The sequence below is a fragment of the Mustela nivalis genome (genome assembly GCF_964662115.1).
Source record: "Mustela nivalis genome assembly, chromosome: 12".
Classification (NCBI taxonomy): Eukaryota; Metazoa; Chordata; class Mammalia; order Carnivora; family Mustelidae; genus Mustela; species Mustela nivalis.
The window spans coordinates 80875728-80882178 of NC_139031.1; the positions used below are offsets into that span (position 1 = coordinate 80875728).

A 6451-nucleotide genomic window follows, 5' to 3' on the forward strand; every position below is an offset into this window, starting at 1 on the left:
GGCTGGATTTGTGAGTTTACAGCTTGGGGTGGAGATGGGGGACAGGGTAGGGGTGACGATCAGAGCTGGAAATACATGTTGGCAATAATCAGGTTATAGATGATACCTACAAACACGAATCTAGATGAAATCACAAGAGGACATACAAATAGTAAAGATTTTTTAAAGAAACTCAGGAAGACGGATCAGAGTAATGTATGTCATTAATGAGCTCAATTTTATAGAAGAAAATAGATATTATGACCCACTACTGTGGCTTTCCAGTCATTACTTTTCTTTTCCCCAGGTAAATTTTTCCTTGTTCATTTGAAATTTCCCAATGGATTTTTAAATTCATGTTAAATAATTTATGAGCTATCACCTAATATAGCATGTTTCAATAATAGTATTATAGTAAATGGGTCCTAAGTAATATGAAAGTTAATGACCCATATTAACTGATAAACATATTCTAAAATCTAATTAGTTACCCACCTTATGTTGTGAAGATAATAATAGCAAATAAAAATAAAAGCTCAGCGGCACCTTGGTGGCTCAGATGTTAAGTATCTGCCTTCAGCTCAGGACATGATCCCAGGGTCCTGGGATTGAGGCCCATCAGGCTCCCTGCTCAGCAGGAAGCCTCCTTCTCCCTTTCCCCCTGCTTGTGTTCTCTCTTGCTGTGACTCTCTCTATCAAATAAATAAAATCTTGAAAAGAAATCTTTAAAAATATGAAATAAAAACTCCGATGAGACTTTACATAACCAAATTTACACAGATACTTAGTGAAAAGCCAAACATAAATCTCAGGTCTCCCCACTCCCAATCCAGTGAACCTTCTACTACACCCTAACGGCAGTATCAGGTTCTGACCATTTTGACAATCAACCATTTCTAGCCTAAGTAGATGATCAAAATCTCTTTTACAGTAACAAAAAAGCAAACTAGTTTTTAAACACTAGTTTTGCCCACTGAAAGGTAATAATGTATATCATTCCTAGACTTTAATGTTTTATTGTGGCCAGCATTCTCTACTAATTATATGTCTACTTAATAATTTCTCTTACATTCTCTAAAATGTAAGAAAATGTTACTAAGGACTAAAATGTATTTACTGTACTAGTGTTGCTATATCACCAAAAGCAAAGTCACATAATTTTTAAAATTTTATTAATTTTTTATCATGATAAGTATACTCTTTAATCCCCATCACCTATTTTCGGAATCCCCCCCACCCCACCCCTGTTCTGGTTACCATCAGTGTGTTCTCTATAGTTAAGAGTCTATTTTTATTTTTCTCTCTCTCTCTTTTGCTCATTTGTTTTGTTTCTTAAATTTCATGTCTGAGTGACATCATATGGTATTTGTCTTTCTCTGACTGACTTATTTTGCCTAGTATTATATTCTTCAGTTCTATCTCTTTTGCTGCAAATAACAAAATTTCATTCTTTTTTAATGGCTGAATAATATTTCATTATACACACACACACACACACACATACCAACCACATCTTGTTTATCCGTTCATCTATCAATGGACACTTGGACTGCTTCCATAATGTGATTATTGTAAATAGTGCTGCAATAAACATTGGGGTTCGTGTATCCCTTTGAAATCAGTGTTTTTGTATTTTGGGGTTGAATACCCAGTAGTGCGATTGCTGGATCATAGGGTAGTGCTACTTAAAATTTTTGAGGAAACTTCATACTGTTTTCCACAGTGGCTGCACCAATTTGCATCTCTGCCAACAGTGCACTAGGATTCCTTTTTCTCTCTCCATCCTTACCAACACTTGTTGTTTCTTGTATTTTTGATTTTAGCCATTCAGACAGATAAGAGGTGATACCTCTTGTACTTTTGATTTACATTTCCCTGGTGATGAGTGATGTCGAGCATCTTTTCATATGTCTATTGTCCATCTGTATGTCTTCTTTGGGGAAACATCTATTCATGACTTCAGCCCATTTTTAATTAATTGTTTGTTTTTTGGGTGTTGAGTTGTATCAGTTCTTTATGTATCTTGGATACAAACTGTTTATTGGATATGTCATTTGCAAATATCTTCTCCCATTCAGTAGGTTGTCTTTTAGTTTTATTTGTTTACTTTGCTGTGTGGAAACTTCATTCTGTTGTAGTCCCGATAGTTTATTTTCACTTTTGTTTCTCTTGTCTCAGGAGACATATCCAGGAAAATGTTGCTACATGGGGTACCTCGCTGGCTCAGTGGGTAGAGATTCAGTCTTGATCTTGGGGTTGTGAGTTCAAGTTGCCTCATTGAGGGTAGAGTTTACCTAAACAAAAAATGTTGCTATGACCTGATGCCAGAGAAATCACTGCTTGTGCTCCCTTCAAGGATTTTTATAGTTTCTCACATTCAGGCCTTTACTCCATTTTCAGTTTATTTTTGTGTATGGTGGAAGAAAATGGTCCAATTTCATTCTTTTGCATGTAGCTGTCCAGTTTTTCGAACACCACTTGTTGAAGAGTCTGTCTTTCTCATTGAATATTCTTTCCTCTTTTATTAAAGATTAATGACCATATAATTATGGGTTTGTTTCTGGGCTTTCTCTACTGTTCCATTGATATATGTTTGGTTTTTGTGCCAGTACCATACTGTTTTGATTATTACAGGTTTATAGTATAACTTAAAATTTGTGATACCTCTAGCTTTGTTTTCCTATTTTGGTTGTTCTGGCTATTTGGGGTCTTTTGTGATTCCATATGAATTTTAGGATTATTTGTTCTGGTTCTGTGAAAAATGCTATTGGTATTTTGATACAGATTGCATTAAATCCATAGATTGCTTTGGGTAGTATGGATATTTTAGCAACACTGGTTTTTCCAACCCATGAGCATGGAATGTTTTAGCAGTCCAAAAATTCACACGATTTTAAAATCCTGGAGTTGATAAGAATATTTGATGTAAAAGAGAGAATTAGGACTTCATGTAGGGAATTATTTTTAAAAAGTGTGCTATGAATCTTAGATAATAAAAGCATTAACCAAAATAAACACTGAATTCTATATAAATCCAAAAATTTTTAAAAAAAACTTGCACAATTTGAACATGCATGATTTGAACAGTTAAATGTCTGCTAAACATAGTCAAAAAAATTAAAATCTTCTATTCTTACTACACAAGAGAGTACAGTATGGCCCAATTTTCCAGAAACATTTCATAGAATGCTATTATTTAAAAAAGAGAGAGAGAGAGAGATTTTATGGGCAAATACAGTGGAACAATGAGGTAAGCAAACCCACACTTCTCAGAACTTAGAATATGCACTTCTGCATTGTTAATCTTTTAGGGTTAAACATATTAGCCAGCATTTCCCAAATCTGTATGACTACATGTCCCAGCTTTTCCCACTTCTTTTAGAACCACCTTTTGTTTAGGGGACTTCCATGGAGAATGCTACTCCGAAGAAAGGATGAAACTGAAGGACAATAGAGGCAGACACCCTAAGTATAGTTAGAGAGATTTTATTGTCTGTGACCTCGAAAGTCATCACTTCTGTGTTTTTTATATTCACTTAAAATCCTCGTAAACTTCCAAGGTTAGGAAGGGCAAGTGCTATGTTAAAGGAACAAATCAAAACTGGCCCCAGGCAAAATGATGAAGTAAGCAAAGTCTATTTTTGGCTTTTTACCTTAAGTATCATCACATTTTCTTTCTACTGTTGACAACTCACTTAGATTGTCATCCCTCCTGACCACACCAGGATCCTGCTCTAAAACCCCTTCCCAGAGGGTGTTTAAACATGGCCAATTACACCAGCCTTCCACTCTTCTCTCTGACAAAGAGCCAATTTCTGCTAAGGATACACCCCCTCTGGGAGCACTTTGATTGCATTGTCTTTTAGACTGAACACTCCGTCTAGGGCCTTAACAAATGTGTGTACTTGTGGCAGTTTAGGCCTTGTAACACAAAGTAAGGATTTCTACTTTTGGGTAGAGGGCCTCCTGGAAGGGTCTCAAACTTATCTCACTGGTCCCCTTCTATTTTGCCTACTATCAACACATATATGCATATACACACACATATATGCATATATATATGCATAGTTCTACAGAAAAACTAGGGAGTATGGCATAGAAAACTTGCTAAAATGTATTTTGTCACCACAGTAAAAGCAAAACTTTTTTCCTCTTCCATCTTTTCCAGATGCAGGAATGAATCCAAAGTCTTTGCATATCTTGCTTATTTTTTTCATCTCTCCCCGGCTGCACTGCCAAGGACATCTGCTTCTGCCCTGCCACCTATTTGCCCACGGTCTTTTAAAGAGCTTTCTAGACACTATTATATTCAGAGATTTCACTCCTTAAACCATATTAAAACACACCTACATCCTACATTAAATATAATTTTGATGTAAAATGATTTATAAAGGATTTGCCTTTACCTAATTCATTTAATACAGGAATGATTTCTTGAATGATTTCTTAATAAACATGGGCTCTTAGGCGATTTCTAGATTTGAATCCCAGACCAACCTTTACCAGCTCTGTGACTAAGAACAAGGGGTGTAATCTCTCTCTGTGCCTCAGATGCCTCAACAGGAAGCCGAAGATGATGAATGGACGACCAGATAGGGTTAGTGTGAACAGTAGCCAAGCTTATAAAGAGCAAATTCTTTTTTTTTTTTTAAGATTTTATTTACTTATTTGTCAGAGAGAGAGAGGCAGAATGGTAGGCAGAGGCAGAGAGAGAAGCAGGCTCCCTGCTGAGCAGAGAGACCAGTGTGGGGCTCGAACACAGGACCCTGAGATCACTACCTGAGCTGAAGGCAGAGGCTTAACCTACTGAGCTGCCCAGGTGCCCCAAGAGCAAATTCTTGAAGGGTTTGCAATTCTGTAATATTAGTAGAAGATACACAGGTACTCTTTGGACTAGTCTCTCAAGTTTTCTTACGTTTGAAGTTTTTCAAAATAAAAAAATTAGAAAGCCCTCCTTCCCAAGATGCAGCTTCTGTCTTTAATACTATTAGTTGTTATTGGTATCAGCATGTATATCCGGAAAGTCTTGAGAAGTAAAAACATCTAGGCTTTTAAAAATGTTTCACATATAATTAAAATTTACTTAATTTTAACAATTTAATAATTTATTAAATTTTATAATTAATGTCATTTCTCAGGATATTTTCTCAATTAAGCATTTATAAATTTGGGTTTTTTAGTTTCTGTATTTTAGCACAATAAACCTTACTTTTTCCCTTTTAGTTCTTTAATGTTTCCCAGAAAAGTAGGTCTCTGAAATGCTTGGGTTCTGTGCATGAGGAATGAAATGGTTCTGCCTATTTTACGTCTAATTTTTTTTATGCAGTAGGTATCAATGAAGGTAGAGTGAAGTTACTATTTTTAATCTTCTTCCCTATTTCCTTGAGGGCATTATCTTGATGAAGAGCCAGTACTCTGCCACGTTGCCAAGGTGACAAGTGGAGGGGGAGCAACAATGCATACTGTGCAAATAACTCAGAGGTGTAGTGGGGAGACCATCAGAAAAGACAAGAGAGAGAACCTTATGTAAATGGCAGCACCTATGTGACATTCAGGGCCCTCATTCTGAAATTCCAATCCTGGCTGCAGAATTAACCTTATATAAGGTCAGGACAGCTGGATGAGTGCCAAGATAACCACTTAGAAAGAAGCAGAGTTCACTGAATTGACTTAGGGAACTTGTATTACTAAGTGGAACTAGGCTCCGTGCAAGCATTGATTATGATTTTCCTACAAGCAGCATGTGTGAGGTTCTGTATTTGGTGGTGATTGAGTGATTAAATATCTCTGTCTTTTTATGAGAAATTACTTTGGCCTATTTTCTTAAGCTTACTGTCTTTACGGTCTCATTTCACTGATTTCTTATTTCAGGCGCAGTCAGATCTGACATTAATACCAAACTTACTTAATTGGTGAGTCAGTCAAAAATCACTTTCCTGGCAAGAGGTAAAATGAAGTCCAAGGAGACAGCTGGTGTAGAGGGAGATAAGTACCTGCTGTAGCAGGAAGTGAAGGGAAAGTCTCTGGGAGGAAGAGGGAAATAAATCTACCATATGTGATAGGGCTTTTACAGTAAAAAACAAACTTCTGAAGGAACATATCATTATCTGATAGAATGCTAAGAGAATATTAAGGATTGGGTTAGAGTAAACAATGCAAATGAAAACAAAATGGGCAACAACTTTGTGAGAAAAGAACTATAATAACATACTACTTGGCTTTATACTTAACAATAGTCACAATAATCTGAATATTAATTATTAAGTAAAAAATGATGATTCTATTATACCAAGAAGATAGGAGAAAGAAAATAAGCATGATCACCAAGTAAATAAGATGATATTAAGAAGATAAATTTGCATAAAAGGAAATCATTGTGGCCTAAAAATAAATAGTGGGGTTAGATTATTGAAAAACATGAAGTAAAAACTATGGGTTAAAAAATTTTAAAATAAATGGAACCTCTTCTCCA

General features: G+C 35.8%; 1 protein-coding gene across 7 annotated transcripts in view; it reads left to right on the top strand.

Moving 5' to 3' along the window:
- The window catches only part of MAGI2 (membrane associated guanylate kinase, WW and PDZ domain containing 2), a 1346145-nt gene that overhangs the window by 216515 nt on the left and 1123179 nt on the right, over positions 1–6451 (top strand). The gene's annotated exons all lie outside the window — the stretch shown is intronic.